The sequence below is a fragment of the Triticum dicoccoides genome, chromosome 2A (genome assembly GCF_002162155.2).
Source record: "Triticum dicoccoides isolate Atlit2015 ecotype Zavitan chromosome 2A, WEW_v2.0, whole genome shotgun sequence".
Classification (NCBI taxonomy): Eukaryota; Viridiplantae; Streptophyta; class Magnoliopsida; order Poales; family Poaceae; genus Triticum; species Triticum dicoccoides.
Window position 1 is genome coordinate 219,992,036 of NC_041382.1, and position 12,961 is coordinate 220,004,996.

Genomic DNA, 12,961 nt, shown 5'->3' on the forward strand with positions numbered 1-12,961 from the left:
ATAATCGAGGTGACAACTCTGTTTCCAAACTTGCGGCCCCTTGATTTTCGCGCCTGACCCATGTCCCTTGCTTTATAAATAGGACCGAAGGGTCATTTCTTTTTCCCCTTCGTGCCCTTCTGCTTCATCTTCCTCGCGTCGCCCAGCTTCGGAGCTCCGCCGATGCCGTCGACCTCTGCACCAACTTTGGCCGCTGCATCACCCTGAGCGTACCAGAGCACCGCGGCGACCTTCCGCTTCTTCCTCAGCTCCGGTAAGTCTTCTATCCTTTTCATCATAGATCTGTTCTAGGGTTTCCATGTTCTCTAGCGTTCATCGCTTGCTTCTTGTTCATATGATAGATCCTTAGACGAATCTGTGAATCTTCGCTCTGTGTAGCAGTAGTTTTTATCCTCCATTTTCACTTTCGCATATTAAGACCATAGATCTTATCCATACCTTCGCTTATTGATTCGGCACTGCTCCTTTTGGGCCTTGAATATTATCTCCTTTATAAACATGTTCCAGATCCAAAGTTGTAGTATAATCTTGTGAAATATGTTTTTGTGTACTTACTCATCTGCAGTCTTGACTGTTCAATGCTTAGACCAGGCGGTTTAACTTTGTAGAAAAAATTGATAAACCAGTATATACCATTAGTCCCCTTGTTGAACTGCCAGATGTTGGTTGCTTCATGAAACTCCGGTTCAGATAGTTCTGTCTCCGGTTTAACAGTGCCCATACCAACGTACCTTGATCAACTGCATTTTTGAACCGGGATCTTCTACCTTGTAGATTCCATCATGGCCAAGAAAGTATATGAGTGCAATTGGGTTCCTTCTCGCGTCACAGAGGATCAACTGGACGATTAAGTCCTGATTGGCGCCTTAGGCAGCAAAGATACCATCCATTGGAGGGCTCCTGGCAAAGAATGCCCTCCCACACCTCGAGAAGGAGAGGTTGTTGTTTTCGTAGATCACTTAGCCCGGGGCTTTAAGCCGCCCGGTTCTAAATTTTACCGGGATGTTTTAGCCGATTTCCAACTCCATCCGCAAGACACTGGCCCCAACTCTGTTACAAATATGTGCCACTTCCAAGTGCTCTATGAGGTTTTCTTTCAAGAGGAGCCCACAGTGGAATTGTTTAGAGATCTTTTCCATCTAAACCACCGTACCGAGTTTACTGATGGCTCTAATACGGAGTTGGGTGGCATGGCGAGTCAGAAAAGGAAAGAGGTCACATACCCTCACGCCAAGCTGCACAGTCACCCCAAGGAGTGGAATCAGACATGGTTCTACTGCAAAGACACCTCCCCTGCTGGTGAGAATCCCTTGCCTGGCTTTCGTCCGGAGCGGCTCAGCAATACACACCCTTTTCCTCAAAGATTGACTGCCCAGGAGAGAAGCAAATATGCTCCACAGCTGTCAAAGCTCAGAGCCTTTATGGCCAACGGTTTAACAGGGGTTGATCTCGCTCGCTGTTGGATATCATGGAGCATACTGCCCCTTAGTCAGCGCTCCGGTTTGATGTGCGAGTATACTGACAGTGTTGATGACCCACTGCGACATTCAAAACTCCAGCTCTCCGGTGAAGAAATCACAGAGGCTGTGCATAAGATACTGAATGAACCGGAACACGTCTGCGCTAGAGCCGGCCTGCTTCCCTTCTGTGCCACCAACAAACCGCCAGCTGTAAGACTTTGATTTTTCTCTTTGCTGAATCTGTTATTTATATGTCTGGTCATTGTTTTTAATATCAGTGTCTGCATAATCAGGGCGATGATCCATTTTGGAGCAAAAAACTGCCGCAGGAGAAACCAGAAAAACCAGACAAACCAGAAAGAGCAACCCGGCAAAAGACTAAAGCTGTGAAGAAGACTGCCCACAGGAAAAGAACCACTGCATCTTCTAATCCGGCCCCTGATGATGAGGTGGATAATCCGGACTTTGAGGTAGAGCTTGACTCACTTGGTTTATTTTTCATGCGTCTTATTGATGATGATATTTGTCAGGATGATGCCGAAGCCAGCCACGCGGATGTTGCAGAGGTAATTATTCTCTCTTCCGATTCAGAAACTTTGCCTTCACAAAAAATCCGTCAGGCAAACTAGAAAGTTAAATTTTCTCATCCTCTTGCTTATTTGGATCCTAAACTTCTTATGAAGACCCAACAACACAAAGCTCGCCGCACCACCCGGCACAGCGGCCAGGTAGTTACCTCCGCCGGTTTACCGAACAGTCCGGTTCGGAAATGCCATTCCGAGGTCTCTAATTTGCTTGTCAGTGCTTGTCCTAAAGCGGGCTGCTTTCGTCAACCTCTTAATCCGTCTGACTCCGATTACCAGGTTATTTCCCACTCATCTTCTGGCGTGTCATCGGCTACTCAGCTCCCACCGCTCAAAACGGTGCTTGGGTAAGCTATACTTATTGTGATGTTTGCAGTACATTGCCTTAGAACATATGCTGTATTTAATTTTGTTATTCTTCTCAGGGCCAAACCTAGGCCAAGCAAGAAGGCCCGCCTGGACAAAGCGGCCAAAGAAGATGTCATTCTTGAACCAGGCAAGACACCCAATCTTGAAGCGGCTATTCCTGAGGATATTCCCAACGATCCACCGCAGCCAGATGATGATCTTATTGCTGAAGAGAGACCTACTGATACCCCAGGTCCTATCCATCAGCCCACAAGTTCCATCCGGATTGAAAGCTCCACCGGTCCAGCAAAACCTACTGACAAGCCAACAGCTCCAGTGCAAACCGGCGGTACCAAGGATGATGAGGTTGTCATTACTGGCACTGGCCATACTGAGCCAAGCAATCCTGTTGCTTTATCCAAACATTCTGCCAAGGAAGAATTTGCTGCTTTTGGCAAAGGCAAGTGGAACGCTGATCTGACAACTTACGCTGCTCTGAACGCCCAAGATATCCATTCTGGCTATCTGAACCGGCTGTATACCAGCCGTGACTACGAAGCCGGTCTGGTTAATATGATGAAAGATAAATATGAGGTAACTTCCATATGCTCCTTCCTGCTTGTATGCTTCCATTCTTGCTGACTCTCCTAGTCCCCAAGGGCCGTTTTGAAATATTCTTTCAAACCGGGACTTAATAATATAAATCTTGATGCTTTGAAATTTGCTGATGTAGCCCCCAAGGGCCGGTTCAACTTAGCGTAGTTAAACCGGTACTTTAAGTAATTGAAACTACCGCATCAGAATATATATGATCAAATAGCCATTAGCCCCCAAGTGCCAAGTTGAATGCTTGTATTGATCTTGGGACTTTGTAAACAATTGAAAAATGAAGATCGAATATGCATTAGCCCCCAAGTGCTAAGCGCATAACTTGTTATGTGGTTGGTACTTGAATCCTTCTACCGATTTGTTGAAACATATATCTGTATGCCTGCAGGCGGAGCTGAAGACGAAAAACCAAGTCATCGATCTTCAAGAAAACCTGAAAACCCAACAGGCTGAAACCTCCAAAGCAAAAGAGGAATTGGCCAGTGCTTTAAGCGCCATGGAACAACTTAAGGAGAACTTCAAGAAGAAACGGGAGGATTGGGCCACTGAAAAGTCCGCTTTGATCAAACGAGCAGAGGATGCCGAGGCTGCACTAAAACCAGTGACGGATGAACTAACCAGCATAAAGCGGCACGTTCATGCCATGACCACTGCTATCTTTGGTAAGCCAGCTTGCCTTCTGAATTGGCTCTGCCTTCTTACAGAGTCGCCGGTTTATTAACCCTTTATGGTATTTTAGGGACACGCATTGGTCACTTGGGGTCAGATGTGCGGAAGAAATTGAAAGCCGCCTATACATTGGTTGAACAATTGTATACTGGTGCCCAGCGGATCATCTGTACCGCGTCTCATAACAAACCAGCGCCCACTTTGATTCAAGATACTCTGATGAAACTGTCAGTGCTTCCTGCCCGGGTTGAAGAGCTGAAGAAATCTGCTGCTCGAACCGGTGCAATCAATGCCTTAATCCGGGCAAAAGCCTGGGTGCCGGATTTTGATCCTATTGAAGCGGCTCAGGGCTATCCCAGCTTGAAGGAAGACGGGTCAGAATTTGGTGAAGCGGATCTGCGAGCAATAAACCGGGAGGTACGTCCGCTAGCTTGTCAACTGGCTGAGGAAGCAGACTTGTCTCATTATCAAGCCCAATATGACAGTCAGAACAAGCGAATAGCTGCACCAATCCATGAATCGGAAAATCTGATCCCTCCAATCCGTAAGCATACTTACGCTCCTGATATTGACCCGTCATTGCTGATCCATGATGAAGCTGTTTTTCAAGCATTAATGGGAATCGACTGGACAACTGTGGATTTCCAGCCACTAGGTAGAGAAACGGAAGCTGAAGCGGCGCAGGATGACCCACAACCATCAGGCCAGGCTGGTGGCCAAGCTTAAACCGGAAACCAGTTTTAAAACTGCCTCTCCTTTGTGAAAAACAAATATGTTATTATGGGCACCATGTTGCCTTGTAATAGGCTAGCTGATACCTTTGATGTTGATATGCCTTCGTGCATAATTTGTTCTTCCTGTGGTAATGAACTTTCCAAAACACTTTCTGAAATAAGAAATTCGTCAAGTGCCACCGCGGTTGTACCGTCAGGCGGAATATGATGTCTGTATATATGAAATCAAAACATCCAAAACAAAATTTTAAGTATATGATCAAATTTTTGAGATACATAATACCTGCCATCGTTGAGTGTGAAGTTGGCTTGGCCAACCTTGAAGCGGAGTTTTGCAAACCCACACTGTTGGAGGAAATAACAGCTCCTGTATATATATGACGCTGGTTACCATGTAAACCGTGCCGGGTTATAATAAACACCATGTTAATCCATAAGAGGATGTTAACAACAAGGATCAAACTGGACAAATAGTCTCCGGATTGACGTGAACTGTGTTCCGTCAATTGATTGGTTAAAAAAAACTTTGTCGGTTTAAAAAACACAATGAAAAGCAAAAAAAAACCTTCAAAGAAAAGTGTGAAGCAAAAGCAACGACAAAAACGTTTGCCAAAAAAGATTTATTTAAGCTGATCAAATGGCGTTACCATGGTCAAACACGACCAAGCTCCCGTTAGGTGTAACTATGGTTCTAGTCAGCCAGGTCCCCAAGTGATTCTGTGGCATTTATGCCGACCAAATGGCGTGGTCATGGTTCGGGTTCGACCAAGCCCCCAAGTGATTCTGTGGCCTTAGGCCGATCAAGAGGCATGACTGGTTCAGACATGACCAAGTCCCCAAGTGATCTGGTGGCTCTCGCCTATCAAGAGGCATGGTATTGGTTCGGACACGACCAATCCTCCAAGTGATATAACACGATGCTTTTAGCAAAGTGAACTCAAGGGGTAAACCGGAGGCCGCTTTAGAGCAACTCCGTGTAACCTCACATGATGTAAAAGAACAGATACCCCGCTTTAGCTGAGGTTCCGGTTTATTATATTTAATCATAATATATACGTTGTCATAATATGTACATAAGTATAGCCAATGGCTCAGGTATAGTAAGGCCGAAGATGAGCTATATTCCACGGCCTGTTAGTCTCCTCCTCTGATGTACGTGAGTCCTTATGCTCTCGAATATCGATCAGATAGTACGACCCGTTGTGCAGATTCTTGCTGACCATGAAAGGCCTCTCCCAAGGTGGGGATAGCTTATGCATATCAGTCTGATCTTGGATGAGCCGAAGCACCAAATCTCCTTCCTGAAAGGCTCTGGTTCTGACCCGGCGACTGTGATAACGACGAAGATCCTGCTGGTAAATCGCCAATCGGGCGGCTGCGATGTCACGCTCTTCATCCAACCGGTCCAAAGCATCTTGCCGTGCTGTCTCGTTGTCCGCTTCAATATAAGCCATGACACGAGGTGAATCATGACGGATATCACTGGGGAGAACCGCCTCCGCTCCATAAACCATGAAGAACGGTGTGTATCCTGTTGATCTGTTGGGTGTTGTATTGATGCTCCATAACACAGATGGTAATTCTTCTACCCAACAACCCGGCGTTCTCTGCAAAGGAACCATGAGCCGGGGCTTGATGCCTCTCAAGATCTCTTGATTAGCTCTTTCTGCTTGACCATTGGACTGTGGATGTGCCACTGATGAAACATCGAGCCGGATGTGCTCCCGTTCGCAGAACTCCTTCATAGCACCTTTGGACAAATTGGTACCATTATCTGTGATAATACTGTGCGGAAAGCCAAACCGGAAAATCACCTTTTTGATGAACTGAACCGCCATGGCCGCATCACACTTGCTAACAGGTTCTGCCTCCACCCACTTTGTAAACTTGTCAACCGCCACCAGGAGGTGGGTCTTCTTATCTTTGGACCTTTTGAAAGGCCCAACCATATCCAGCCCCCAAGTCGCAAACGGCCAAGTAATTGGAATCATTCTCAATTCTTGAGCCGGTACATGAGAACGTCTTGAAAACCTTTGGCAACCATCACATCATCTGACCAGATCCTCCGCATCAGCATGAGCAGTTAACCAATAGAAGCCATGGTGAAACGCTTTAGCCACCAGAGACTTTGAACCGGCGTGGTGACCACAATCTCCTTCGTGGATCTCACGCAAAATTTCGTGGCCTTCTTCAGGAGACACGCAACGTTGAAAAGCTCTTGATACACTGCAATGATGCAACTCGCCGTTGATGATAGCCATGGACTTGGATCACCGGATTATCTGCCGGGCCAGAATCTCATCCTCTGGCAACTCGCCCCGGTTCTTGTACTCCAGGTAAGGAAGCGTCCAATCCGGAATAACATGAAGAACTGCCACCAATTGAGCCTCCGGATCAGGAATAGCCAAATCCTCTTCACCAGGGATCTTCACTGACGGGTTGTGCAGCACATCTAGAAAAACATTGGGCGGGACCGGTTTGCGCTGAGAGCCCAGCCGGCTTAAAGCGTCCGCCACTTCATTTTTCCGCCGGTCCACGTGGTCCACCTGATAGCCTCTGAAATAACCTACAACAATATCCACCTCACGACGATATGCTGCCATGAGTGGGTCCTTGGAGTCCCAAGTGCCAGACACTTGCTGAGCCACAAGGTCCGAGTCACCGAAGCACTTAACTCGACTTAGATTCATCTCCTTAGCCATCCGGAGACCATGGAGCAAGGCTTCATACTCATCTGCATTGTTAGTACAAGGGAACATTAAACGGAGAACATAACAAAACTTATCACCTCGTGGGGAAGTTAATACGACTCCAGCCCCCGAGCCTTCCAGCTGCCTGGATCCGTCAAAATGGATGGTCCAATACGTATGATCCGGCTTTTCTTCAGGTGCTTGCATTTCCGTCCAATCATTGATGAAATCAACAAGTGCTTGAGACTTAACCGCTGTCCGAGGCACATACTTCAAACCGTACATCCCCAGCTCTATGGCCCACTTTGCAATCCGGCCAGTTGCTTCCCGGTTCTGGATGATATCTCCCAAAGGAGCAGAACTGACTACCGTAATTGAGTGCCCTTGGAAATATTGTTTAAGCTTTCGGCTTGCCATAAAAACTCCATACACCAGCTTCTGCCAATGCGGATACCTTTGCTTGGACTCAATGAGCACCTCGCTGATATAATAGACCGGACGTTGAACCGGATGCTCCTTACCTGCCTCTTTTCGCTCCACCACAATAGCTACGCTGACCGCCCGAACATTAGCAGCAACATATAGCAGTAACGGCTCCTTGTCAACAGGAGCGGCGAGCACAAGCGGATTGGCCAATTGCCGCTTTAAGTCCTCAAATGCTTCATCAGCAGCAGAACTCCAGATAAACTGATCCGTCTTTTTTAACATCTGATACAAAGGGATTGCCTTCTCACCCAGGCGACTGATAAACCGGCTTAGCGCAGCAATCCGGCCTGCCAGGCGTTGAACATCGTTGATACACTTCGGTTTAGCCAGGGAGGTGATAGCCGTGATCTTCTCCGGATTAGCCTCAATTCCCCTATTGGACACTAGAAAACCCAATAGCTTGCCCGCTGGTACACCAACGAAACACTTGTCCGGATTAAGCATCATCTTGTATGTTCTCAGGTTATCAAAGGTTTCCCTCAAATCATCAATCAGAGTCTCCTTCTCCCTGGATTTAACCACGATATCTTCCACGTAAGCATGTACATTACGGCCAATCTGCTTGTGAAGACAATTTTGTACACACCGTTGGTAAGTTGCCTGGGCACTCTTGAGCCCGAAGGGCATAGACACATAGCAGAAGGCTCCAAAGGGAGTTATAAATGTCGTCTTCTCCTGGTCCTTAACTGCCATTTTGATCTGATGATAGCCAGAATATGCATCCAAAAAACTTAAACGCACAACCCGCCGTGGCATAAATAATTTGATCAATACGGGGGAGGGCAAAAGGATCTGCTGGACAAGCTTTATTAAGATCTGTGTAATCCACACACATGCGCCAGGTGCCGTTTTTCTTGAGGACCAGCACCGGATTGGCAAGCCACTCGGGGTGAAAAACTTCAACAATAAAGCCAGCTGCTAAGAGCCTGGCTACCTCTTCTCCAATCGCCTTGCGTCTTTCTTCGTTAAATCGGCGGAGGAACTGTTTCACCGGTTTATATTTAGGATCCACATTAAGTGTGTGCTCAGCGAGTTGCCTCGGTACACCTGGCATGTCGGAGGGCTTCCATGCAAAAATGTCCCGATTCTCACGGATGAACTCGATGAGCGCGCTTTCCTATTTCGGATCCAAGTTGGCACTGATGCTGAACTGCTTGGATGAATCGCCAGGTATGAAGTCAACCAGCTTAGTTTCTGCTGCCGATTTGAACTTCAGGGCCGGATCATGCTCCGTAGTTGGCTTCTTCAACGGAGTCATGTCCACCGGATCAACATTGTCTTTATAGTACTTCAACTCCTCGGTGGCACAAACCGACTCTGCATAAGCCACATCTCCTTCCTCGCATTCCAAAGCGATTTTGCGGCTTCCATGAACCGTTATTGTCCCCTTGTGACCCGGCATCTTGAGCTGCAAATACACATAACAGGGCCGAGCCATAAACTTGGCGTATGCCGGTCGCCCGAACAGGGCATGATATGGACTTTGGATTTTCACCACTTCAAACGTCAATGTCTCCAACCTGGAATCATGATCATCCCCAAAGGCCACTTAGAGAGCTATCTTACCAACGGGATATGCTGATCTGCCAGGCACTACATCGTGGAATACTGTATTAGACGGTTTGAGATTCTTATCTGTTAGTCCCATACGACGGAAGGTCTCATAGTACATGATGTTAATGCTGCTCCCTCCATCCATGAGCACCTTGGTGAACTTATAACCTCCCACCTGAGGCGCCACCACCAGAGCCAACTGACCCGGATTATCGACCTGGGGTGGGTGATCCTCTCTGCTCCATATGATTGGCTGTTCAGACCAACGTAGATAACGGGGTATGGCCGGTTCAACAGAGTTGACTGCCCGCCTCTGAACCTTCCGGTCTCGCTTGTCCAAGCTAGTGGTAAAGACATGGTACTGCCCACTACTCAACTGCTTTGGGTTGCTATGGTAACCTGACTGTTGCTGCTGTTGGTTGTAACCACCCTGGTTGTTCTGACTATTTTGACCATTATGTCTGCCCGGATTACCATTAAATCCTGAACCGGAACTTCCTCCACCGTAACCCGGCCCGGACCCTGAGCCACCGCCAGATCCGTGATCATACCAGAAATTATTAGAATTCTTGAATTCCTGCATAATAAAGCAATCCTTCCAAAGGTGGTTTGCTGGCTCCTCCTTCGTCCCATGTCTTGGACAGGGCTGGCTTAGCAGATAGTTTAGGCGGTTTGGGTTAGGGTTGGGTCTCCACTACAATTTTTCAGCCTATCCTTGCGTCGCTGGCTATTGTCCTGTGCGTTGGTATTAGCCATAAAATCCATGTTACCATCCGCTTTACGCTTGCCTCCTCCGCCATTGCCTACCCAGTGATGTTGCTGACCTTTGGAGCTACTGTTCTTCTTCCCTTTCCCTGTCTTGTCATCATCAGATTCGGGATCCTTGGTACTATCAAAATCAGCATATTTCACCAAAGCGGCCATGAGGGTCCCCATGTCGGTGCAATGACGCTTCATCCGTCCCAATTTCAACTTCAGGGGCCCAAACCGGCAGTTGCCTTCTAGGGTTAATACTGCGGTGTCAGCGTTGATGCGGTCTGAGGAGTGCAACACTTGTGAGATCCAGTGCACCCAATGAGTCGTTGATTTTCCTTCCTCCTGAACGCATGCAACTAAGTCCACTATCGACATAGGCTGTTTACAGGTATCCTTGAAATTGCTGATAAACCAGGCTCGTAATTGGGCCCATGAACTGATAGAATTAGCTGGTAAGCTTTTTAACCAAGTACGGGCCGTTCCTTCAAGCATCATGGTGAAGTATTTCGCACACGCCGTGTCATCCACATCAAGCATCTCCATGGTCATCTCATAGCTCTCCACCCATGTCTCTGGAGGTTGATCCGCCGTGTAATTTGGTACCTTGCACGGGCCTTTGAAATCCTTGGGCAGGCGCACGTTGCGTAAAGCGGGGATAAGGCAAGGCACCCCCAAAGAACTAGAAGTAACACCAGGTTCGATCGAGATGGTTGGACGAACCGGCATGAGCTGCCGAGCCTGATGCTGTGCGGCTAACTCGGCCTCCCTGCGCGCTCGGGCCCGGTTCACCACTTCCTCAGCGTCATCAGCACCACCTGTCGGGTTGTTGCCATGGGGTGCTCCACGCCGTTCATTACTCGACACTGCTGGTTCATCCATATGTCTGCTATAGCTCCAGCTTGGACGGGGGGTCGAGTGGATCCGGTCACGGCTGTACGAGTACGCTTCCTGTTGGGCCAAAGCTGTCCTCAGAAGTTCCTTGACCCGTCGCGTCTCTACTGCCTGCGGCGAGTCACCTTCAATTGGAATGGCCTCCAGCCATGCAGCAGCGGCAACAAGATTGTCCATTGGGTTGGAGTAGTGACCCGGAGGTGTTAAAGCATCCTGAGGTATAACGGTGTTTTGACGAGGCGGGTCCATCTGACAAGGCTGAACCGGTGCACCGATCCCAGGGGCTTCTGCCTGGTTCCCCTCCAGCGGATTGCCAGCTCTTGGTCCTGGAGTGTTGAAAAGGTCTCTGGCCTCGAAAACCGGAGGTAAGCGGGGTCGGTGCTTCCTCCTCATGACTTCATGCGACGCACTCTGGTCCAACATAAGCCTGTAGGCCTGTGCGTCTAAAGCGGCCCGCTCTGTGGCCATCCTGGTGTCCTCAGCCGCCAGATCCGTCTTGGCCTGGGTGATTTGTTCCTTTACCTTTGCAATCTCCGCGTTGTGAACGTCCTGATCTGGCGGATTAACTTCCGCCATAAGCACAGCCAATGCATCAAATAGTTCTGATAGAACCTGAGCCGGCGGGCGCACAGGGCCTCCTGCCCCGGCAGCCGTCGCCGCTGCTGAACCGGAGATCGTTGCCGCGGATGTCGAAGAATGAAGTGCTGCTTGTGTTACGGTCATGAATATTCCAACCCGGTTAGGCAGATCAGAGGGGTCCGGAATACTGTCGCCATCGGAACAACTCTCAATCCGGTCATCTTGTAGCTGATAAAGAGATTCGGTTTCTCCGGTCAAAGATTCGTCACCGGAACAAACGACAGTCGCCCCGCGAAACTCCGATCCGTCCTTATAACTTCCTCCATGGATCACTTCCACGAAGGCACGCTTCATGGCCGGTTTAACCCGGGCGGATTGCGCACGCTGAGCCGTGTCGACGAGGTCGGTGCAGATGTCTGGCTCAGGGCCCGGTTCACCGATCTTGCCAATGAAAACGTGAATGCTACCAAAGGGGACCCGGTACCCGTACTCAATTGAGCCGGCCTCGGGGCCCCAGCCTGCGTCGTCGATGTAGATCTTGCCGCGACGACTCTTAGTCATCCGGCCTACAGCGTAGCCCTCGAGTCCTTCAAAACGGCCCTCCAAGAACCGGAAACCATTGTGCGATAGCCCCACGGTGGGCGCCAACTGTCGTGGTTTTGTCACGGCAGATGTCTTAGAGAAAGGACTTAGTTGTGGAGCTATCGTGACGAATTAGCTTGAAGGGGTTAAAGCGGACACAAGGACGCAAGAGAGTTTATACTAGTTCGGCCCCTTCGATGAAGGTAAAATCCTACGTCTAGTTGTGATGGAATTGATGGGTGTTTCGAGGACTAGGGAGCAAACAAGCTTCGTCTATGTTTCGAGTTGTTGTCTGTTGTCCTTGAACCACCGTCGGGTCGTCCCCTTATATACATGGGTGACGCCCGTCGATTTACAGAGTCCCAACACCGGCTCATAGATGTGTCCGGTTTGGTCTCTACTTATTCCTAACTTACAATACAAGTTACATATTGACGCCGGTTTAGGGCTACAGGCTCTCAACCGATTATGGGTCTTGAGCCCTCATCTACCTTCATGGGCTTTAACATACTTAACTACTGATGAAGTTAACCCGGCCCAGATAGGCCGGTTTACGCCCAGTAGTAATATCCCCAACACATAGCGTGCTGACCGCGATCACATCGACTTTGGAACCATTTCCCACGCGCATCGTCACCTCATGCTTAGCCAATCTTCGCTTAATCTGTAGCCCCTGTTTCGAGTTGCAAATATTGGCAACAGAACCAGTATCAAATACCCAGGCACTACTATGAGCATTAGTAAGGTACACATCAATAACATGTATATCAAATATACCTTTCACTTTGCCATCCTTCTTATCCGCCATATACTTGGGGCAGTTCCGCTTCTAGTGACCAGTCCCTTTACAGTAGAAGCACTCAGTCTCAGGCTTAGGTCCAGACTTGGGCTTCTTCACTTGAGTAGCAACTTGCTTGCCGTTCTTCTTGAAGTTCCCCTTCTTCCCTTTTCCCTTTTTCTTGAAACTAGTGGTCTTGTTAACCATCAACACTTGATGCTCCTTCTTGATTTCTACCTCC